The 25542-nt window shown below is 38.3% G+C and overlaps 1 protein-coding gene across 1 annotated transcript in view; it reads left to right on the forward strand.

Moving 5' to 3' along the window:
• Nucleotides 1–25542, forward strand: part of UGT8 (UDP glycosyltransferase 8) — a 110077-nt gene that overhangs the window by 49955 nt on the left and 34580 nt on the right. The gene's annotated exons all lie outside the window — the stretch shown is intronic.

Raw genomic sequence — 25542 nt, forward strand, 5'->3', positions numbered from 1 at the left:
TTATGTCTTAACAAAACCCTTCTACTCTGAGTCAAACCTGAATTCTTTTTGCTGGCTGAGCTGTCAGCACATACCCTTGTGTTCTGTTCTCCATCCTAGTTTGTTTTTTTATTAGGTATCTCAAACTGGCAGGAGCCATGTTGCGTATTGGTTGTTGTAGGGGATTTTCTAACCTCAGGTTGATGCTGGATTTAATCTCAACATCTAATGGCATTTACCAGAAGTGTAGGGCCTGTTCTATGATTTTTGCTATTGCAACCATTTCTACTCTTAAAATTCTTAAAGTAGCCACTCACGACAACTGTTAAATTGTTCATCCCTAATTCTGGTCACTACATTTAAGAAAAAATCTGCCAGGGCCTTGATGAAGAGTAAATCTAGTTTTTCTCCTATAGGTATCAGGTAAGCACAATCACTAGGCAGAATTTTCTCGTGGGGACATAAGGTGATTGGAATATACAGCCTATAGACTTCTTTAACACCTCCATTAGAAGCATATTTAATAAATAATACTTTGATATATTTCATGTAACATGAAGAAATAGAACTTGCCAGATCTTTGGCCTGTAAGCCCTGGATGCCGCTGGTAGAGGCTGTGAGAGTGAGCTCAGGCCTTCTCTCTGACACCAGCTGTGAAGGATAGGGGTTAGTCTCAGCATGTCTCAGCCATTTGTGAATTTACTTAAGCCCACTTCGAATCCCAGATAGTCTCTGCCAGAGTCACTGTGTGATGTATTATCCCTCTCTTAAAGGTAACTAAAATCAAACTTCAGAAGCAGCTTCCAAGAGACCTGGAAGCAAGTCTGTCTCTGCTTTAACTGAGTCGTTCGTAATGTCAGTCAGATCAGCCGTACTCCCTCAAATCTTCATCTTTTCCCAAACCAGGGTACTGCCCTTCTGCTTGCTCCTTTGGGTATTTGTTCGAATGCTATCTCCCTTCTTCAGGTTGAAGAAGGAACCAATGATAAGGAATCTTCTGATTGCCTTTTTTTTTCTTCCATCCCTGTACATTTTTCTTGAGTTGTAGTGGCTTGATCTATATAAGTACAGAATACTATTGTATGCTTAGTCAAGTAGCATGGGTCCTTATGCCTGTTAGTTTCACTGTGGTAGTCCCCCCTTATCTGTAGCTTCATCCTCGGTCACCCACGGTCTGAAAATATTAAAATTCCATAAATAAGCAGTTCATAAGTTTTAAGTTGCACATCATTTTGAGTAGCTTGACGAAATCTCCCATAGCCTAGCTCTGTCCTGCCCAGAATACCCAGCCATCCACATGGTCTGCTCCTGACATCCAGCCGTTGCCATCGTAATGGCTCCATGATCCAGCATCGCTTGGAGCAGATGATCCTCCTTCTGATGTATCATCAGAAGGTCAACAGTAGCCTAACTCTGTGTCACGGTGCCTGCGTCATTCACCTCACTTCATCTGATCACGTAGGCATTTTATCATCTCGTGTCATCACAAGAAGGGTGAGTAGAGCACAATAAGATATTGAGAGAGAGAGAAACCACATTCACATAATTTCTATTACAGTATATTATGATCTATTATATATTAGTTATTGTTAATCTACTGTGCCTAATTTATAAGTTAAACATCATAAGTATGGATGTATAGGAAAGAAAAGGTATGTATAGGGTTCAGTACTATTCAAGATTTCAAGCACTCACTGGAGGTTTGGAACATATACTCTGTGGATAAAGGGGGGGCTACTCTACCTTGTTTTACTTTAAAAGCATCTTTTGTGTGGTTTTTGGAGCCTCATATAAGGTTATTACCCAAAATGTTTTCTGATTTGCCATGATTTCTAGTTTGACACCGGCTTGACCTACTTTGTGGGCTTTCCTGTTCTTTTTTCCTCTTTGGGCTTTTTGTAATGATTCTTTTGAAAATGTGCTCTTTATTTACAATTATTGCTTTAGCTGTGACAGTTAGGTGTCACACTCAGATACATACACATCGGGCATGTGCATGTGTTATGTATGTGGACCAGATAAGTATATTATTATCATGGAAAATCTGTTAGGTTATAAGTGTGAAGGGCCTTTTTCACTTCAGTGTGCCATTTACAAAGTTCTTCAATAGGGAGTATTTTGAAGAATGATGTGTCTTATCCTTTCATATAGTCCTCACACTAGTGAGGCTTTATATGTGTAGGAACACGTGTGTTCCTATTGCGATTTCTCTAGTAGATTTGTCTGATACAGTAAACTGTACCTCAGGTTTCTGAAAGTTAATGAGTTTCTCAAATGCCGGTATTACTTACAGGTCATGGTTGTGACACTAAAATAATAGAGCCCAGCAAGTGGCCTCCTAGAACACATGATTCACTAATAACAGCTTAATTGTTAACTGCCTTGGTATCTTACACTGGCAATGGATTAAATTTTCCAGATGTCTGGAAATGATTTGACAGTGGGATTTCATTTCACAACCTGGGATGAAAAGATAGAGAAAATGTCTAAAAGACATTTTCCAGGAGCTTTCATAATGTTTGAGCCCAAAGAAACTCTAGAGAGCATCTAGTTCAGCTCTATTTTTCCTCCTCAAAATACAAAAATTCGTTTGTCACACAGGAGATGAAAAGAATTTGAGTGTCTGGTCCAGGCCAGAGTTTGTGGCACAGCCAAGTGAATTGTTTTGCTATTAAACAAAGCCAAGTGGATTGTTTTGCTATTAGTTAGATATTTTGTCAAGCTGCCTGCATCTCTTGTCACTCATTTTACTCATTTACACATTTAGAGTGTATACAAAACTATGCAGAGACAATTTTGCTAATCTTTATTTGCTACCTCAAAGATTGTGAGGACTTAATATGAGAGTCACATTACACCATTTGGACTCTTCCTTGTGCTTTACAGATGTAATGATAGAAATCAGGCAGAATCCAAATGCTTTTGATTACAAAATTTTGCATTGGTGTAGAGTGAAGAAATTGTCTGCCTTGATAATAGAATCATTTCTAAATGCACGCGCCTAACTTATACTATTTACTACCGGGCTGCCTACAGTAGGAGGCCTTAAAATGTCCTTAAGGGGAAGAGGTTTAGGTTGGATTATATCCATATAGTGGCTTATCTCTATCTTTACAGGGTGGTAGAGAACATGGAAACAAATTAAAAAAATAAAAAGCTTTACTTAGGTCAGGAAGGAGGTCTGTAAATAGATCCCTATTTGATGAGGTCCTTCAAGTATTAAATGTGAATGAAATAATAACATCTTATAGAGGGTGACTTTTAGTGGTTTGATTGGGGGTAATAACAATAATACTACCAAAGAATAGTACATTTACTTAGGGAGTCTTTTGATGATTAAAATTCACATGTTTCAGGTGATAATTTTTAGATGATTTCCCATTGGTGGGAAATGGTCTAGCCCTGTCAAGCAGTTGACCTCAGCCACTTTTCAGCTTCTATAGCCCTGAACCGTAATTGCACCTAATGGATTGTACCTTAATTATTGGTTTTTCACACGGCTTTCTCCCTAACTAGAGTGTGGATGCCATAAAGGGTGGACACCAAGGTGGGTAACCTCTGTACCCTGAGTGCCTGGAAAATGGTAGCCACTCAATGAATGTTTAAAATTAAATGAATTGCATCAAAGAGAAATAGTTGCCAAAAAATAGGTGATTGAACTAGTACAACAGTGTTGTTAATATTATAACCATTATTTGTTTATTCCAAGTTATGTCCAGATGCCATTGCAGCCATTAAGTAACCAAACATTCCAGGTCAAGTTATTTTAATGAATTAGAATAGCCACTTAATGATACTGATATTGAGAAAAGGAGATCGTCATACATTACCCAACTGGTGAGCTAAATGGTCTCTACTATGTTCCAAACATACATGTGAACAGGGCTAGTAATGCAAGTCAGGCCAGCTGTTGCTGTGTTAAAGATGATTTGGGGTGGTATGGCACTCATTTGGTGGACCTCAGAGGTGCTTTATGGCCAGGCTAGGAGTATGAAAGGCATTTTCATTTCACCATTTGTAGAGACATTCTTAATTTAGGGAAACACAGTCCTGGGGAAGGATACAGATAAGAGATAAACAGATAAGAAAGAGCAAGAGGCCAAGGACAGTGTCATGACATACTGTCATTTTGTAGTTTGCCTGAACTCCCTCACAGAGAAAGGTTTGGGGGGAAAAAAGAGACATTGTGCAATGGATTCATTAGATTAACCCACTTGTGAGCAGATCAGGTTATGAGAAGAAGAATAAAACCAAGAAGCAAGACAGTGGCTTTTTTATTTAGTTTTCATTGAGTCACCTAGAAGCCATTACTTATTATTACATATGGAAATGGAAAGCTGACCTCCCCAAGAGTGAATGGATGTCTTAGCTGAGTTATGGGACCAGAGTCCTTGGGGCTAACAGATTGATCCAGGGTTGCACAGCAGATGTGGGAAATTAAGGCCATCTTAATAGTATGTTGCATATAAGTTATCTCTTGAAATATAAGGCTAGAGATAAAATTATAACCATTGTATCACATTGATTAAAATGTCCCCTTTTAAATAAGTATCATTTAATCAAAATATATATCTTTTATAGTAAGTTCCTTATGTTAGAGACCATCACTCACAAATAATTTTTTAGGATGTCTTCATTCATGCAGTACTACTGTGCTATATTGGTAGCTGTGCAGGGATCGGAAAATTGAGAACTCTAATATTTGGAAGAGATGAATGATTTAATTCCAATGACTGATTCTTAGCTTAAATATTCACCACAACATGATAGTTGGGCATAAATAATAGATTCCCTGTGGGAACTCAGTAATGTAAATGTTGTTGCAGATATTTCTTGCAAAGGTTTTGTAGGTTGATCATATATTTCTGTCTTTATTTTGTAGTAAGAAACCAGATTACCTGGCTAAGTGAATCTATCCAAGAAGTAAATCAGGCACTGTTGCAAACATCAATAAGTGACTGTTTAGTTCACTGATAGTGTTAATTTTCTAAGAAGCACTGTGGTTTTAAATAGCTTATCAGTTGCTTCTGTAAGCATCAGAGGCTGAAAAGGGTTTCCTGATACATTAGGAGACCCGAATATAATTGAAATTGCAGAGTCTGACATGATTTTTAAACACCTTCCTCCCTCTGCTGTTAAGTGTTTAAGCTTTAAGATGCCCTGCAGAATTGTTCGTTTAGATATTAATTCAAATGCTGGCGATGTCAAAGGAAATATTTTTTAACTGATCATTTTCTACAAATGATAGTTCTCATCATTAAATTGCTGTTGGCACCAGTTTTTAGAATGATATTCTTCACAAGTAGTCTCATTCCAAGCCAAACAGTTAAATTGCTACTGTCAATGAGGTTGTCAGATCTATTCCTGAGTGCAGATTTTGACAGAGAGGATGGAGTGAGCATGAGCTTCTGAAGAAGCAGTGGCACTGGAGACAAGCTACCTATTTCATAGTTGGTTTACGGAATTTTTTATACCAACTTGCCAGGGGCTGCGGCAAAGTAGCAAAGTGGAAAAACATGGGCCTTTTCAGCCAAATGGTCCTGGCTTTTAGTCCTGGCCTTCATAAGACTCTTTCGGACAAGGGAGGGAGTCAGCCTCATTAAAACGAGGACAGCAGTGCTTACCTCGGAGGGTTTCCATAAATGAGCGCAATGGCAATAACTAGTGGTGGTAGTTGTTGCTCTTATTATTGTTGTGATAACTCGTTATTTAAGATGAGCTGTAGTTAACTGAATCACTACCACTTGCTGTCGTCCACCTGGCAGATAGAATAATGGTTTCAGAGGCGTAGGGAGTATGTGGAGGAAGTGTCTATGGCGTCACGTCTACTCATTTTAGGGGTTGGTACTTGGTACTTCTACTTCCATCTTGGGGATGTTTATTTCCCTTTCTTTCATTGTCTTTCTCACTGAAGTAGAATGCAAATGACAAGTGAGATACGTGCCCCTTAGACCGTCTGAGTGTCTTAAGAAATGAGCAGAAGCTGACAGGTATGTGTTGTAAGGGCAGGAGAATTAAGGAAGTAGCCCTCTGGTACTTCCGAATGCTGGCTTCTTCAGGTTCAGTGATCCTATCTGTGGTTATTCAGTCCTTTAAATGGAGGAGCAGGGATTCTGCTCCTGTTCTGCCACCTCCAGGCTTGTTCCTTCTCCTTCTGGGCTTCCCATTCCTGAGGGACCTTTGGGGAAGCTCCAGACAAATACCTGCCTTCTAGACAGAGATTCTACCCAGATTCTCCTCCACACTCAGGCCCTGCTGAATTAGATTATTAGATTAGGTAACCCATAACCCTCAAAAAAAAAAAAGTTTGAGATTTTCTTCTAAGATCTAGAGTGCAGACTGCAATCAACCTCGGTGTTTATCCTTACTTCTTCCTATATCTCTATAGCCTGCCCAAGTTGTAGATTTTGTATACTGTAATTCCTTCACTCTCCGCAGTATTGTTTAGATCAGAATCTCATCACGTTCTTGTTAAAACATGGACTGTAGGGCCAGTTAGGAGATCTGGGATGGGTGTACCAATCTGTAACAAGTTCCTAGGTGATGTTGATATACTGCTGGTTTAAGGACTAACCACAATTTGGGAACCACTCATTTACATTCAGACAATAAGTGTGAACTGTACATTTTAATTACATTATGTAATATATTTTGTATGAGAATCATTTTTTCCTGATCATTATAGATGTTTTCTCTTCTAGAAAATTATTTTCAGTATAATTGTACCACCAGAAATGTATATACATATCTAGATTTCCCTTGCTTTAGGAAGCAGATCTACATAGAACATCCATGTGCAGCCATGTTAATAATAGGTAAGGTCTTCAGTACTAAAGTCCTTTAACTTTTCTCCCTATTTTCCTTTATCTCTATCACTTTTTTTTTTTAACATCTTTATTGCAGTATAATTGCTTTACATTGTTGTCTGAGTTGCTGCTGTATAACAAAGTGAATCAGCTATACATATACATATATCCCCATATCCCCTCCCTCTTGTGTCTCCCTCCCACCCTCCCTATCCCACCCCTCCAGGTGGTCACAAAGTACCGAGCTGATCTCCCTGTGCTGTGCAGCTGCTTCCCACTAGCTATCTATTTTACATTTGGTAGTGTATATGTGTCCATGGCACTGTCTCACTTCATCCCAGTTTACCCTTCCCCCTCCCTGTGTCAAGTACATTCTCTACGTCTGCGTCTTCATTCCTGTCCTGCGCTAGGTTCTTCAGAACCTTTTTTTTTTTTTAGATTGCATATATATGTGTTAGCATACGGTATTTGTTTTCCTCATTCTGACTTACTTCACTCTGTATGACAGACTCTAGGTCCATCCACCTCCCTAGAAATAACTCAATTGCATTCCTTTTTATGGCTGAGTAATATTCCATTGTATGTATGTGCCACATCGTCTTTATCCGTTCATCTGTCGATGGACACTTAGGTTGCTTCCATGTCCGGGCTATTGTAAATAGTGCTGCAGTGAACATTGTTGTACATGACTCTTTGAATTATGGTTTTCTCAGGGTATATTCCCAGTAGTGTGATTGCTGGGTCGTATGGTAGTTCTATTTGTTGGTCTTTTTTTTTTTTTCCGGTACGCGGACCTCTCACTGTTGTGGCCTCTCCCGTTGTGGAGCACAGGCTCTGGACGCACAGGCTCAGCGGCCATGGCTCACGGGCTCAGCTGCTCTGTGGCATGTGGGATCTTCCTGGACCAGGGCATGAACCCGTGTCCCCTGCATCGGTGGGCAGACTCTCAACCACTGCGCCACCAGGGAAGCCCTATTTTTAGTTTTTTGAGGAACCTCCATACTGTTCTCCATAGTGGCTGTATCAATTTACATTCCCACCAACAGTGCAAGAGGGTTCCCTTTTCTCCACACCCTCTCCAGCATTTATTGTTTGTAGATTTTTTGATGATGGCATTCTGACTGGTGAGAGGTGATACCTCATTGTAGTTTTGATTTGCATTTCTCTAATGATTAATGATGTTGACCATTCTTTCATGTGTTTGTTGGCAATCTGTATATCTTCTTTGGAGAAATGTCTATTTAGGTCTTCTGCCCATTTTTTTTTTTTTTTTTTTTTTTTTTTTTTTGAGGTACGCGGGCCTCTCACTGCTGTGGCCTCTCCCGTTGCGGAGCACAGGCTCCGGACACGCAGGCTCAGTGGCCATGGCTCATGGACCCAGCCGCTCCGCGGCATGCGGGATCCTCCCGGACCGGGGCACGAACCCGTGTGCCCCGCATCGGCAGGCGGACTCTCAACCACTGCGCCACCAGGGAAGCCCTTCTGCCCATTTTTTGATTGGGTTGTTTGTTTTTTTGTTATTGAGCTGCTTGTAAATTTTGGAGATTAATCCTCTGTCAGTTGCTTCATTTGCAAATATGTTCTCCCATTCTGAGGGCTGTCTTTTCATCTTGTTTATGGTTTCCTTTGCTGTGCAACAGCTTTGAAGTTTCATTAGGTCCCATTTGTTTATTTTTTTTTAATTTCTATTTCTCTAGAGGGTGCGTCAAAAAGGATCTTGCTGTGATTTTTGTCATAGAACGTTCTGCCTATGTTTTCCTCTAAGAGTTTGATAGTTTCTGGCCTTACATTTAGGTCTTTAATCCATTTTGAGTTTATTTTTGTGTATGGTGTTAGGGAGTGTTCTAATTTCATTCTTTTCCACGTAGCTGTCCGGTTTTCCCAGCACCACTTATTGAAGAGGCTGTCTTTTCTCCATTGTATATTCTTTCCTCCTTAAAGAGAAGTTGACATATGTGCGTGGGTTTATCTCTGGGCTTTCTATCCTGTTCCATTGATCATGATTTCTTATTTTGTGCCAGTACCATACTGTCTTCATTACTGTAGCTTTGTAGTATAGTCTGAAGTCAGGGAGCCTGATTCCTCCACCTCCAGTTTTTCTTTCTCAAGGTTGCTTTGGCTATTTGGGGTCTTTTGTGTTTCCATACAAATTGTGAAATTTTTTGTTCTAGTTTTGTGAAAAATGCCAGTGGTAGTTTGATAGGGATTGCATTGAATGTGTCGATTGTTTTGGGTAGTAGAGTCATTTTCACAATAATGATTCTTCCATTCCAAGGACATGGTATATCTCTCCATCTGTTTGTATCATCTTTAATTTCTTCATCAGTGTCTTATACTTTTCTGCATACAGGTCTTTTGCCTCCTTAGGTAGGTTTATTCCTATGTATTTTATTCTTTTTGTTGCAATGGTAAATGGGAGTGTTTCCTTAATTTCTCTTTCAGATTTTTCATCATTAGTGTATAGGAATGCCAGAGGTTTCTGTGCATTAATTTTGTATCCTGCTACTTTACCAAATTCATTGATTAGCTCTAGTAGTTTTCTGGTAGCATCTTCAGGATTCTCTACGTATAGTATCTTGTCATCTGCAAACAGTGACAGCTTTACTTCTTCTTTTCTGATTTGGATTCCTTTTATTTCTTTTTCTTCTCTGATGTGGCTAAATCTTCCAAAACTATGTTGAATAAGAGTGGTGAGAGTGGGCAACCTTGTCTTGTTCTTGATCTTAGAGGAAATGGTTTTAGTTTTTCACCATTGAGAATAATGTTGGCTGTGGGTTTGTCATATATGGCCTTTATTATGTTGAGGTAAGTTCCCTCTATGCCTGATTTCTGGAGAGTATTTATCATAAATGGGTGTTGAATTTTGTCGAAAGCTTTTTCTGCATGTATTGAAATGATCATATGGTTTTTCTCCTCAATTTGTTAATATGGTTTATCACATTGATTGATTTGCATATTCAAGAATCTTTGTATTCCTGGGATAAATACCGCTTGATCATGGTGTATGATCCTTTTAATGTGCTGTTGGATTCTGTTTGCTAATATTTTGTTGTGGATTTTCGCATGTATGTTCATCAGTGATAATGGCCTGTAGTTTTCTTTCTTTTGGCATCTTTGTCTGTATTTGGAATCAGGATGATGGTGGCCTCATAGAATGAGTTTGGGAGTGTTCCACCCTCTACTCTATTTTGGAAGAGTTTGAGAAGGATAGGTGTTAACTCTTCTCTTAATGTTTGATAGAATTCGTCTGTGAAGCCATCTGGTCCAGGGCTTTTGTTTGCTGGAAGATTGTTAATCACAGTCTCAATTTCAGTGCTTGTGATTGGTCTGTTTATACTTTCTGTTTCTTCTTGGTTCAGTCTTGGAAGGTTGTGCTTTTTCTAAGAATTTGTCCATTTCTTCGTGGGTGTCCATTTAATTAGCATACAGTTGCTTTTAGTATTCTCTCATGATCCTTTGTATTTCTGCAGTGTCAGTTGTTACTTTTCCTTTTTCATTTCTAATTCTATTGGTTTGAGTCTTCTCCCTTTTTTTCGTGATGAGTCGGGCTAATGGTTTATCAATTTTGTTTATCTTCTCAAAGAACCATCTTTTAATTTTATAGATCTTTGCTATCCTTTCCTTCATTTCTTTTTCATTTATTTCTAATCTGATCTTTATGATTTCTTTCCTTCTGCTAACTTTCGGGGGTTTTTGTTCTTTCTCTGATTGCTTTAGGTGTGAGGTTAGGCTGTTTATTTGAGATGTTTCTTGTTTCTTGAGGTAGGATGGTATTGCTATAAACTTCCCTCTTAGAACTGCTTTTGCTGCATCCCATAGGTTTTGGATCATCGTATTTTCGTTGTCATATGTCTCTAGGTATTTTTTGATTTCCTCTTTGATTTCTTCAGTGATCTCTTGGTTATTTAGTAGTGTATGGTTTAGCTTCCATGTGTTTGTGTTTTTTACATTTTTTCCCCTGTAGTTTATTTCTAATCTCATAGCTTTGTGGTTGCAAAAGATGCTTAATGCAATTTCAGTTTTGTTAAATTTACCAAGGCTTGATTCGTGCCCCAAAATATGATCTATCCTGGACAGTGTTCCATGAGCACTTGAGAAGAAAGTGTATTCTGTACTTTTTGGATCGCATGTCCTATAAATATCAATTAAGTCCATCTTATTTAATGTATCATTTAAAGCTTGTGTTTCCTTATTTATTTTCATTTTGGATGATCTGTCCATTGGTGAAAGTGGGGTGTTAAAGTCCCCTACTATGATTGTGTTACTGTCAATTTCCTCTTTTATGGCTATTAGCATTTGCCTTATGTATTGAGGTGCTCCTATGTTGGGTGCATAAATATTTACAATTGTTGTATCTTCTTCTTGGATTGATCCCTTGATCATTATGTAGTGTCCTTCTTTGTGTCTTGTAACAGTCTGTATTTTAAAGTTTATTTTGTCTGATATGAGAATTGCTACTCCAGCTTTCTCTTGATTTCCATTTGCATGGACTGTCTTTTTCTATCCCCTCACTTTCAGTCTGTATGTGTCCTTAGGTCTGAAGTTGGTCTCTTGTAGACAGCATATATACAGGTCTTATTTTTGTATCCATTCAGCCAGTCTGTGTCTTTTGGTTGGAGCATTTAACCCATTTACATTTAAGGTAATTATCAATATGTATGTTTCCTTTACCATTTGCTTAATTGTTTTGGGTTTGTTTTGTAGGTCTTTTCCTTCTCTTATGTTTCCTGCCTAGCATTTGTTGTGAAGCTGGTTTGCTGGTGCTGAATTTTCTTAGCTTTTGCTTGTCTGTAAAGGTTTTAATTTCTCTGTTGAATCTGAATGAGATCCTTGCTGAGTAGAGTAACCTTGGTTGTAGGTTTTTCCCTTTAATCACTTAAAATATGTCTTGTCACTCCCTTCTGGCTTGCAGAGTTTCTGCTGAAAAATCAGCTGTTAACCTTATGGGGATTCCCTTGTGTGTTATTTGTTGCTTTCCCCTTGCTGCTTTTAATATTTGTTTCTTTGTATTTAATTTTTGATTGGTTAAATCCATGTCTTGGCATGTTTCTCCTTGGATTTATCCTATATGGGACTCACTGCGGTTCCTGGACTTGATTGACTATTTCCTTTCCCGTATTAGGGAAGTTTTCAACTATAATCTCTTCAAATATTTTCTCAGTCCCTGTCTTTTTCTCTTCTTCTGGGACCCCTATAATTCGAATATTGGTGCATTTAATTTTGTCCCAGTGTTCTCTGAGACTGTCCTCAATTCTTTTCATTCTTTTTTCTTTATTCTGCTCTGTGGTAAATATTTCCACTATTTTATCTTCCAGGTCACTTATCTGTTCTTTTGCCTCAGTTATTCTGCTATTGATTCCTTCTGTAGAATTTTTAATTTCATTTGTTGTGTTGTTCATCATTGTTTGCTCTTTAGTTCTTCTAGGGCCTTGTTAAACATTTCTTGTATTTTCTTCCTACTATTTCCAAGATTTTGGATCATCTTTACTATCATTACCCTGAATTCTTTATCAGGTGGACTGCCTATTTCCTCTTCATTTGTTTGGTCTGGTGGGTTTTTATCTTGCTCCTTCATCTGCTGCATATTTCTCTGTCTTCTCATTTTCCTTAACTGACTGTGACTCCTTTTGCAGGCTGCAGGTTCGTAGTTCCCATTGTTTTTGGTGTCTGCCCCCAGTGGGTAAGGTTGGTTCAGGAAGGTGTGTAGGCTTCCTGGTGGAGGGGACTAGTGCCTGTGTTCTGGTGGATGAGGCTGGATCTTGTCTTTCTGGTGGGCAGGACTGTGTCCGGTGGTATGTTTTTGGGTGTCTCTGAACTTATTAGCCAGCCTCTCTGCTAATGGGTGGGGTTGTGTTTCTAACTTCCTAGTTGTTTGGCACAGGTTGTCCAGCACTGGAGCTTGCTGGTCGCTGAGGGGAGCTGGGTCTTAGTGTTGAGATGGAGATCTCTGGGAGAGCTCTCGCCGATTGATAATACATGGAGTGGGGAGGTCTCTCATGGTCCAGTGTCCTCACCTTGGCTCTCCCACCTCAGAGGCTCATGCCTGACACCCGGCTGGAGCACCAAGACCCTGTCAGCCACGTGACCAGGTACGTGGGGAGTTTCTTTCCTTTTGGGAAGTCTGAGGTCCTCTGCCAGCGTTCAGTAGGTGTTCTGTAGGAGTTGTTCCACGTGTAGATGTATTTCTGATGTATTTGTGGAGAGGAAGGTGATCGCCACATCTTACTCCTCCACCATCTTGAAAGTCGATCCTCTAGGAACTGTAACATTTGTTATTATGGTTTTTTATTTTTTAATCTTCCAATCTTTTTGCTCATGAAGGGAAGACCCACACAGGACCTTAAGTATGCTGAAGAAATGGCAAGATTTAGGTATTGCCAAATTTGGGGGACTATCCTTCTGGAGAAGATGAAACTATCACTTGTTTTTTACAACGTTCTAAAAATATTTTATCTCAGGTTAATATACAGCACTGGATCAAAACAGGCTATGATTTTAAAGTCATATTACAGAAATGCCTGTTTCTAAAATCCTAAGAAGTTATACGCTGAAATTGTTTTTGTTCTTATGTACAATCTTATATCCAAAATCTAGTAGCAAGCAGAATGTCATTTACTTTATGTAGCATTTTGTAAATGCTCACTACCCATTAACATTTCTTTGTATTTATAATATATAAATATTATAAATATAACAAAATGAGAAAGGGTTTGTTTTTTAGTGTCCAATCTTTACATTAGCTTGCTTACTCAGAAAATACAGTTGACCCTTGAACAACACAGGGGTTAGGGACGTTGACCCTCCTTCCTCTCAAAAATCCACATGTAGGGCCTCCCTGATGGCGCAGTGGTTAAGAGTCCGCCTGCTGATGCAGGGGACATGGGTTCGTGCCCCAGTCCGGGAGGATCCCACGTGCCGTGGAGTGGCTAGGCCTGTGAGCCATGGCTGCTGAGCCTGCGCGTCCGGAGCCTGTGCTCCGCAACAGGAGAGGCCACAACAGTGAGAGGCCCGTGTACCGCAAAAACAGAAAACAAAGAATAAATCCGCGTGTAATTTACAGTTGGTTCTGTATACATAGTTCCTCTTTATTTGTAGTTCCTCATTCACGGATTCAAGCAACCACGGATCGTGTAGTACTATAGTATGTACTATTGAAAAAAATCCATGTGTTTGTGGATCCATGTAGTTCAGACCCATGTTGTTCAAGGGTCACGTGTATTTTTACACTGCGACAACCACTTTTATGTTTTTACTTTGAAGGCATCTCTCTTGCAAGTTAACAAACCCTGAGCATGCACGTAAGGCAAACACTGGCCCCTGCCTGATAAACCCAGTATTGTCCTGGAGCTGAGAGTTGCTTTGTAAGGGGTATTTTTGTAGCAAGAAAACAGGACAGATAGCCAAAGAGAAATAGGCATTGAAGTAGTGGGATCGAATTTTTCAGGTACTTCTTAATCCAGAATGTATTCTAATTCCATCTGAAATCATGGAGTATAGAAAATTCTTCCTCACACAGTGTAGAGGGTGGCAGGACACTCACAATGCCTGTACTCAGTAATAGGAATTGGCACCAAAATAAAAATGATAAAAGTATGCAGACCAGAACCCTGAGTATTTGTGGTGGAAGGCCTGTTCCTTAAACCCTGATCACAAAGCAACTGTGGGATACACATACCTCCACCGTTTTCTTTTGGCTTTATATCAAGGAATATTTTTGTAAAGCAACATTTATTGCTGTTTTAGGAATCATTTTTAGTAGGAGATTTAAGAATTCTGATTCTATCAGTATAAATGTAATCAGTTAATTAGTCTCTTAACAGAGCATTCATTCTAGAAAGTACTGTGAGAGGGAGGCATGTCTTCTTTTTTCCTAAAAAAGTTTGTCTACTTCTGAGAAGAGTGCCTGTTAAAGTTAATACTTAGATTATTTCACATGGGTGGCTTTTTGTCAGGGTGGCCTTTGGGAAAATTGGTGCTCAAATGCAAGAAGGGAAAACTTAATGCCATGTTCAGGATATTATTTATTTTCCCTCGATTTGCTTCTCTTCTTTTCCCCTAGATATATGATAATAGTAAAAATAAACCTGTCAAAGTAAGCTGACCTCATTTTATACATCTTTGAATATAGCAACTACTTAATAATTGTCTGTTGCTTTGAATTGTTTTATGCTCAATTAGATCTAGAGAAAAGTCCTTTTGAAAGTAACTAAAGAGATTTCATCTGCGTAGATCTTTAAGAAAGTCACTAGGCTCTGAAAAACTGAAGACCTTTCAGAAAGAGTAATGGAAGAACCTCTTTGACAGCAGTGCTATCGACTCAGTCATCTTTTATATCCCACCTACTTTCATACCTAATATTGCAGCACTTTGCGAAATATAGGCCCTCATACATACATTTTGAATTAATATAATTTCGAGTTGTAAAAGCTGATGCGTTTGCCCAATTTATTTTGCAAAAGTGGGATAAAATTGTTTTTACACTGTAAATTGCCAGAGTTTTTATCGGTGAAAAGCAGCTCAAATGTCTTGATAAATATTATTAAAACCTTGCGGCTAATAACTAAGTTCCCTGCCTACCCTTGTCAGCCCAGTGTGAGGAACAGCTAAACCAGCTTGATGTTTTCTTTTTCACTGCAAAGTCCTTTGAGAACTTTTCCCTGTGTGTGGCCGGGAAAAGGTTTTGCAAAACACAAAAGGATGGCCACTCATAAAAAGGATAGATAGCTATTTAGTTATATATTCAGTGCATGTTTATTGAGTTCCTAGTATGTGCCTGGCACCGGGCTAGTAATGTTAAGTGCAAGTTAGTTTCTTTGTGCTGCTTATAGTCTAATGGGAGAAATGACTAGTAAAGATGTAGACAGATTAATAAGATGTATAATTTCGATGCTGAAGTGCTGGGAAGGAAACCAACAGGGTGCAATGATAGAGAACAAGGAGACAGGGTAGGGCCTTAGGAGAAGGTGGAGCCAAGGGGAGGAAAGCTTTCCAGACAAAGGACACACCCATCCTCAGGGTGGAAGGCACTTGCACTTTGAAGACCCCAGAAAAATCAGTGAGGCTGAAGGCGTGAGGCTAGGGCAGGTGGCTCAGCTGGGTTTGGAGAGGTGAGCAAAGATCCTGCCACTAAAAGGGGTTTGGATTTCACTAGATGAGTTTAAATGTGATTGGATTTGTGTTTAGAAAGACTCCCTCTGGTTACTTTGTGGAGAAAGTATTATAAGAGAGGAAGAGAGAAGACAGGAGGACCGAATGAGTGCATGTTGCTTTTTTTAGCTCAGGAAAGAGGTGGGTTGATGGATGCGGAGGTGGTGAGCAGAGGGATGATTCCAAGTATACTGGGAGGTAAAATTAACTGGGATCAAATTTGGGGAGTGGGGATACTTCAAAAACAGGCAGGTTTCCTGCTTAAATAACCAGTAGGTGTCATTTCCTGGATGGGAAAGAGTGGGGGATGAACAGATTTTTGAGGGAAAATGCATTGTTCAGGTCAGGACATACTGAATTTGAGAAACCTGTGGATGTCTGAGTGCAGTTGTTCAGTTGACCTTTGAACATGTGAGCATGTAGTTGATAGGAAAGGCCAGGACTGTGTATTCAAAGGTGGGGGTGATCTTCCAGAAGACAGTACTAAAGTGGTGGGAATAAATGAAATTACTTACAGAGAAGTGTAGAGAAAGAGGAGGACTTAGGTTTGAGCCCCTGATACTCTATCATGTAGCAGCTGGGTAAACTCAGAGGAGCCTCCAAGAACTCTGAGAAGTCAAGTGGTGTTTTAGAATCCAAGGAGTGGGTGTTTCAGGAAGGGACGGTCCATCAGTTATCATTGCCACCAAATCAGGTGTTTCCATGTGTTAGTTGGGGACATATACGTGTGGTTGTATGTCACCAGACAACTTTAATTGTTGCTAAGTAGATAATAGCAGCAAAGGACTTTAAATTCATGCTCACCTTTAAGAATCAGCCTTGCATCTGCTGCCTCAGTCCGTTGGTAAAGTTGAAAGAGCACCCACTGGGAACCGGACAAATATATACAGTTGACCCTTGAACAACAGCGGTTTGAACTGCGTGGGTCCACTTATGCACCGATACAGAGGAACCATAGATACAGAGGGCCGACTGTAAATTATACTGGGCTTATTGACTGCGGGGAGGGTTGGCACCCCTATCCCCCAAGTTGTTCAGGGGTCAGCTGCGTATTCAGAGTCTCTGGCTAGGTCCTGGAGAGATCGATTTCTCTTTGTGGGTTCCTGTTTCTTTATCACTAAGCCGTGGGTGGGTGAGTGGATGGGGATTAAACTGGTTTTTAAAGGTTTTTCCACTTCAGTGATGGTGTGAAATCGAACATATTGAGCACCATACATACATTAAAATCCAGACTTATATTCTTAAATTAAAACATTTTTACTTTTGGTGCAATTAATGTTGACAGAATCAAAGTCAAGCAGACCTCTCTGTAGGTGTGTTTTAAGTCCTAGTTCATAGAAGTGGAGGCTTGCAGAGAGTGGACAAGGGATAGGTATGAAAGAGGATTGATTTTGCAATTTACATATAGTGAAGCTTTTGTTGTCTGGTAAATCATAAAGAATAATTAGAAATAGTATTAAGAGAAATAATTTTTGCTTTTTAAAAAGCTGATTAACATTCAGTTCATCGTTTGGTTTTATTTTGCACAATACACAAAATACATCTTTTTCAGGGAATATAATTGAATTACCACTTTTATTGAAGGATATTTTCCTGAAGTGTAATCTTAAAGAGAATTTTAAAACACATCAAGTCATACACATAATGTGGTTTCTTCTCACCTGAAAGATTATATCTTTTAGTTTTTAATGAAAATTTGTGAATGGATTTTGTAAAATATTCTTCTCAGAGGCAAAAATTGAAATGATAGGAAAATGCATAAAGCCTTTGCAAATTTGATTTCATTTTGGTAAAGTTCATACTTAGTTGAACATTATGTAGAGCAGTAAAAAAAGGAAGGAATTTGCCCACTACATTGCCAAAGCTTAGATGCGTGAAAACTTGTGTTAGTTATACATAGAAAATATACACAGAAATACGTATAAGATTGAGAACTATCATACATCTGAGGCACGAAACAGAAACCTGTTTTCTGTTAACAAAGCCTTACCAAATAAGGTAGTTTTTTTTCTTTACAACTTATTTCAATTGAGTTTTAAGTAACTTGCTTCATAAATAAAACTTCAAACGAGGTTTATTTACTGGATCTTTACAGATTTAAAGGGTAGAAATTTATGCTGACACGTAATTTGGATCACTTTTCTATTATGAAGATAGAAAAGTCGCCATTGTTTTAAATTATTTAGAAGTGTTAGGTGTTATAAGGACTAAAGTTAGGTAAAGATAAAAAGTGGAGTTATTTATCTACTAGTTTATTATGTACAACTTATTTTTAGTTGAATGTAGAAAATTCATTTTATTCAAAAAAGTATATAGGTTTCCTATAATAATGTTTGAATATAGGTTATCCCTCTAGACTTGCTTAGTAATTGTCTTTTTAAAACTATGATGATTTAATGGCAATCATATGTAATATGTTATTTATGTGAGTTAAACTAAACCAGCTACTTAGATTAGGCTAATTTTGTTCCTAGTCCAAATAATTTTTCAACAGAGATGAAAAATACGACATAGCTGTTAGCTTTATGCACACATTGTACATCATCTGTGCTTATATTGATAACTTTACTTCTTTCAGCTGAATAGGGCCTCTAAAGTTTTATATCCAGTATTTGAGTACTTTTGTTTTTCTCTTTAAAAAGTCAGTATTAGGCACTACTGGTTACTACCAGCTGAAGCCTCACACAGCTGTGTATTTAGCATTTAATCATGCTAAGAATTGCTAATTAGAACATCAAACTGGACAAAGCATACCCAGTGGAGTCGAGACAATGCCATTTTTGTTTGAGAAACATAAATAAATAATCTTTACGCAGTAGTGGTTTCATTAATGAGCTTTTGTGCTGAGTATGGAAAGTAGGCAATCTTTAGCAAAATGTTTTAACCCGCTGGGAATACTTTATCAAATATCATCCTTTCACAGAAATCTATAATCCCTCTAAAATGTGGCCAGCCTTAGTCAGAACTGTCAAGTTTACATGTGGCTTTTCGACTTCTCTTTCTATTCTTCGCTTTCCTTATTCTGTTCCCTTTCAGTAACACCCCCCAACCTGACAGCCACCCACCACTAAACACACACAGACTTTCTACTGCTCTCCTCTCCTCTGCTGTGTTTTTACCTCTGATTTGAACCCTGCTGTAGCCCCTTCAGTCAGCCTTACTGTGGCTCAGGCTGCCCAATGCTCCCAAATCAATCCCCTTCTCCTTTTCTTTTTGTTAAAAAAAACACCTTGTTTCCAAACCTGAGATGCAGTTAGTTAGCTGTAGTGTAGATGAGAACTAAGAAGTTTATTCAGTGCTGTGTTAATGGCTGATAGCAATGTTAACGTATTACCTTTCTAGGAGTAGTGAATATTTTATACTGAAATCGGAGGTCTCGTGTCAGTGAGACATCAAGTCAGATGAATCAATACCAGCAGCATAACTAGTCTGGTTAGGAAAAGGGAAAGATAATGGCTCCAGAGAATGAGGGGCACTTGCCGGGTGTCCCTAATATCAGTTCTTTTTACCCACTCACGTTATACGCTTAAAAGTTCTAACTTATTCTGGGAATGCAGCCATTTTAGCTCTTTACAGCACCGGATCTCACAGTCCTCGTGAGTTAAGTGGTAATAGGAGGGTTATGGGGCCTGATGTGGCGCTAATACAATGGGTGCTTAACACTCTTGTAGATTTCACAGATTAAATAAGCCAGACAAATACTATGTTGAGAAGCAAAGATGTGCAGAAAATATTTAAATGCATTGAAAATGTTTAAATGGCACAGATTTTGTTGAAAACATTTCCTGTTAGAAGGATGCATTCGGGGAAGTACTGAAGTTAGGATTGTCTGAAATTCAACAAATACATACTTCTTAGTTTTTTCTGTTGTTTGTTTTTAGCCTTTGTAGACTAGCTCTGATCCACTAATTCATATTATTAAACCTGTGTCCTTGTAAGTAGCAGAAGAGTTCTGGAATTCGAGAGACTGAAGTGTCCCATGACTGCCACTTGCTAGCTTTGTCACCTGAGCTTTCCACGTCCAGTTATTTGTAAAAGGAGGGGGATAATAACATTTTTGTCTGTGTCAAAAATGTTCATTGAAGAATGAAATGGTATTTGTATCTATAAATTGCAGAGCATTATATAAAAGTAGAGGATTATTGAGCCATTTCATGGGAACTATACATTATGGATTTTAAAAGATACATATTAAGATGAGCTGCATTTTTAAGAGAACATTTAGTGGAGAACCAAAGGTCTGAGTTTTAGTGCCATGTCCCCCACTAACTTCAATAACAAACAGGCTTTTTCTGGCAGTTTTGCTTATCTGGATGAAAACGAAGAGCTAAAATCTAAATCGAAAAGACATTTGGGAAGCCCAAATGTCTGGGAACTAAAATTCATACACTCGACTCACAGTAGATACCCTTAGACCTTCTTCCCCCAGAGTTAATTCACTCTAATTATATACCTGTAAAACAGCTGGGTTGTTTTATTTCTAAGACTGTGGAAGATTAAAAAAGCAAATAACTTTTTCATGTTGGCATGCTGAAAATAGTGAAAAATAGCAATTGAATAATCTGGCAGAAAAAGGAGACCCCTTCCGAAACAACTAGAAGAAGAATAGAAGTAACTGAAAGAACATAGCCCTCTTGGGCCATTTAGTGTTACAGACGCTAAGGACATTGCTCTGTTACAGTGACACAAAAACAAAATTAAGTTCATATGTTATATATTCCCTGCATAATCAAAGAATGAAGTGTGCATAGCACCATTATTAGTCCATCCATCAATAATAGGCTCTAGCTATCATGTAAACTAAAGTACCCAGAAAGATGCAAATTCACAACAGGCTTCAGATAGCTTGTATTTGTACTTAGGTTAAGGGATCCAGAACTACTTCATCAGGATAGGCCCAATTTATTCATTTGCAAAATGAAGAGCTTGGGCTAAACTAACCTTTAGAATTACAAGCTAAATATGTAACCTCATCTATCTCTTCTACCAGAATAATATTGTATACTTTAAAACTCAGCCACATTTCTTGAAATCAATTCTTACATAAACTATATATATATATATATATATATATGATAAAGACGGAATAGCATGCAGTACTTGCTTTTCACTTAAAAACACAAAAAAAGCCTTTCATCTTTAAGATCAGACCATAAAATAACACTTAGAAATTTTTAAGTTATTTATTCATTTATTTAACAACTATACATGAAGCACTTTCTTAAATCCATAGACTGTGTTAGCTCCTGGGAATAAAAGAAAACTTAAGTGTGGTGGAAGAGACAGATATTAAACTTCTAATCACATTAAGTGATATTTGGAAATGCTATGAAGGAAAACATAGGTACCTAAAGAATGTGGCATTAGAACCTAGGAATAACAAATAGTGTCCATTAGGAGCTTTTACCTGGGAGTCCCAAGTCCACTGCAGTTTTTCTATCCCTGGGTTCTGGATCTGTGCTATGAAATGCTTACAGGATAAGACCACCGCCTTATAATAAGACCCTCTGGGGAACGCAGAACTAAAGCTCCTTCAAGAGAGTAATAAGGAAAATGTCAGGCTGGGCAGATTTGGGGGCATTCATTTCTCCTTCCCTCCTTCCCTCCTTCCTTCTGTCCCTCTTTTCCTTCTCTGCCATTCTTTCCATAATAATTTATTGAAGGTCACCATGTGTGAGGCACATTTTAAAACTCATCTCCTTTGACAGGAGCAAGGTCCTCCTTCTGCCACCACTGTGGCTGACATTTTAGGTCGTTCTGACCTTTGATTCATGCCGAATGTTCTCTACTTATTGGAAAGTTACTCCTTCCCACTAGCTGCTTGTTTGTCATTTTTCAATTTCACTAAGTTTAACAGGTTGGCTGTCACCAGCACATCCATGCTTAGGTCCAGCGTCATTTTTAGACATCTCTTACTGCAGAAGGTCTTCCTGAGCTTCCATCCCAAGCTCACTGAGGATCTCTAAGGCTCATAGACTTTCCTACTCTGATGGGGATCTCACCTGAGGACATTATTCATCCTTATAAAAGAAAATGCCCAGTCCTTCATACCTATATCCTTGTTTATTCACTCACTCACTTATTGAGCAGTATTTGTTGAGCCCCTTCCTTGTGCAGGATACTCCATTAGATGCTGAGGATTCAGAGTAAAACATCGTAGTCTCTACACCTCCAGAGGTTCTTACATGTAGTCTGTCAGTTTTATAGCCCATTGGGATTTCCATGCTGGTTCCACTTGTGAAAGAAAACCCCAAGTGGAAGTGAAGGACAGCAATCTCTAGCTCTCTGTCACCTTCTCTATAGACTCCATTCACTTATATCATTTGCTCATCAGTTCTGTTAGCAAATATTTATTGAGGGTTAGACGTTATTCTGAATGCCATGGCCAAGTAGTATATGAACCATGCCCTCCATTAAAGGAACTGGAAGAGGCTGCCATCCCCAGACCTGACCTTATGGACATTCTGATGTCCCAGCTCTCTTGCTGAACAAGGATTTTCATATCCCTGTTATGCCTAGGCACACAGTTAAGGCAAAGAGTAGGATTGGGTTTATGCACTCAGAAAGTGATGCCAGGAAAGGCAGCCTCCTGTTAATATGGAATGAAGAATCTCTGCCCTGTAATCTTTACCATCTGTTTGCTTTGCCTTTTTTTCTTTTATTGTCCCTTGACTTTTCCCATAAGATCCAAGTACCATTCCATTTGGAAACCATCTTTGTTGGAACTGATGTAAGGAGGCCTCCTGCTACTAGAATGGACTCAGGCTTTCAGGCCAGGCACTATGTGTTAATCATGGTTTCCCTGTTATCAGTTTTAGGTTATTGGGCAAGTTATTTAATTTCTCTGAACCTCAACTTTTTAAATCCATGAAATAAGAAAAATAATTCCATTGTAAAGGTAAACATGCTAAGTTGTGAGTGCCTGGCACATGTAGACTTATTTTTCCTTGGCTGCCTAGCATTGTCTCCCAGAAATAGAGCTGATAGGAGGAAAAGGGGATCACAGGTAAGCACTGAACTGGAACGGAGATGACAGACGCTTTATTGGATTCATTGTTGACTTTACTTTCATGTGGCACTTACTCCACTATGGTTTTCACTGTTTTGATCTCATAGATTGATCATTTTCATGTATAGAGATATTAGAAAAGTTTTTAAGAATTTTCCTTAGAAGAGAAACATTCCTCAGGTTCCTACATCTATAATATTCTTTAGGATGAAAACATTTATAGCTGTTGACTCCAGTAGCTGATATTGCTGGATTATATTTAATTTGAAGATGTAGCCTAGAAAATACCACCAAAAAGACAGGATAGTCTCACCTTAAAAGTGAAGCCCTAATTTTTGTGGTACTTTAATCATTATTGTTAATCTTAGAGTAATTTCTGTCGAGAAATTCTGGTGAAGTTTTGACTGTCACTGTGTTCAAACATGACAGGCAACATCTAAATTTAAAAGCTAAATTAATAACCTTTTGGAGGGCTAAGGATGAAGTTTGAACTAAAAATTTGCAGTGAATCTTTGTCAACTAATAGTCAGTTGCTAAAAAAGGGATCACAAAAGCCCTACTGTTGGTGGCATTGTTATCTTCATAAGTAATAATGTTACTTTAAAATACAGCATCATTTTTAGTTTATTCCTTCCTTTTCTTCCAGCCATGTAAGAAATCTGTCCCTCTTTGCTCAACCTCATTTTGTTTCCATTACTATAAACAAAGCAGTACTTGACTTTGGATTATATTAAATTTTGGTCTGGTGACAGTTCTCTATGAGCCAGTCATAGATTCCAATTCATATGAGTGATGAGAAAGCTATGTCTTACGTAAAATATTTCGTCTAGAAATTTTTCATAATGTTAGTTAAAAAGAAGAAAAGAAAAAAAGAATATTTGATGTCTATAAACCTCAGTGGATGTTAGCTACAGCTTTATTCATATACATTTATATGACTGGTGTTACGAGATTAAGACCCCGAGTGTTTTGACAATATTTACTGATTCATAAAATGAGAGACTAACCATTGAAGTAAATTGATAGGAAAATGAGAGAGGAGGATGGAGAAAAAAATTATTAAATTTTTCAGACTTAATTTTTAAGAGCAGTTTTAGGTTCACAGCAAAATTGAGATTCCCCATATACCCTTGCTTTCCCATTATCAACACCCCCCACCAGAGTAGTACGTTTATAACAATTGATGAACCTTGTGTCACATCATTACATCATAACCCCACAAAGTTCATAGTCTACATTAGGGTTTATTCTTGGTGTTGCACATTCTGTGGGTTTTGACAAACGTATAACGACATGTATTCATCATTATAGTGTCATACAGAATAGTTTCATTGCCCTAAAGTGCTATGCACTCCACCTATTCATCACCTCCCCACCAACTCCTAGCCACCGCTGATTTTTTTTTTTAACTGTCTCTATAATTTTGCCTTTTCCAGAATGGCATATAGTTGGAATCATGTAGTATGTAGCCTTTTCAGATTGGCTTCTTTCACTTGAGAATATACATTTAAGGTTCCTTTATGTCTTTTCATGGCTTGACAGCTCGTTTCTTTTTAGTACTGAATAATGTTCCATTGTCTGGATGGACCACAGTTTGTTTATCCACTTACCTACTGAAGGACAACTTGGCTGCTTCCAAGTTTGGGAATTATGATTAAGCTATAAGTACTTATATGCAGGTTTTTGTATGGTTATAAGTTTTTGACTCTTTTGGGTAAATACCAAGAGTAATTGCTGGATCAGATAGTAAGAATATTTTTAGTTTTGTAAGAAACTGCCAAACTGTCTTCCAAAGTGGCTGTATTATATTTGCATTCTCACCAGCGGTGAATGAGAGTTCCTGTTGTTCCACATCCTCGTCAGTACCTGGTATTGTCAAGTGTCTGGATTTTGGCCATTCTGATAGGTGTGTGGTGGTATCTCATTGTTTTGTGTTTCCTTGACAATACAGAATGTGGAGCATCTTTTCATATGCTTCTTTGCCATCTATATATCTTTAGTGAGGTACCTGTTCAGGTCTTTGTCCCATTTTAAAATCAGGTTCATTTTATTATTGAGTTATGTATATTTTGGATAACAGTCCTTTATCAGATGTGTCTTTTGCATTTTCTCTTAGTTTGCAGCTTGTCTTCTCATTCTCTTGAAATTATTTTTTATAGAGCAGTAAGATATTAATTTTAATCGAGTCCAGCTTATCAGTTCTTTCTTTCATGGATCATACCTTTGTCATTTTATCTAAACAGTCATTGATATACCCAAGGTCATCTAGGTTTTCTCCTATGTAATCTTCTAGGGGTTTTATATTTTTGTCTTTTACATTTACATTTGTGATCCATTTTGAATTAATTTTTGTGAATGGTGTGAGGTCTGTGTCTAGATTCATTTTTTTTGTATGTGGATATCCAGCTGCTCCAGCACCATTTGTTGAAGAGACTGTCTTTGCTCCATTGTATGCCTTTGCGCCTTTGTCAAAGAGCAGTTTGTGTGTGTATTTCTGGGTTGTCTGTTCTGTCACATTGACCTATTGGTCTATTCTTTTGATAATGCCATAGTGTCTTGATTACTATAGCTGTAAAGTAAGTCTTGAAGTTGGGAAGCATC

Source organism: Phocoena phocoena, chromosome 5 (genome assembly GCF_963924675.1).
Source record: "Phocoena phocoena chromosome 5, mPhoPho1.1, whole genome shotgun sequence".
NCBI classification, from domain to species: Eukaryota; Metazoa; Chordata; class Mammalia; order Artiodactyla; family Phocoenidae; genus Phocoena; species Phocoena phocoena.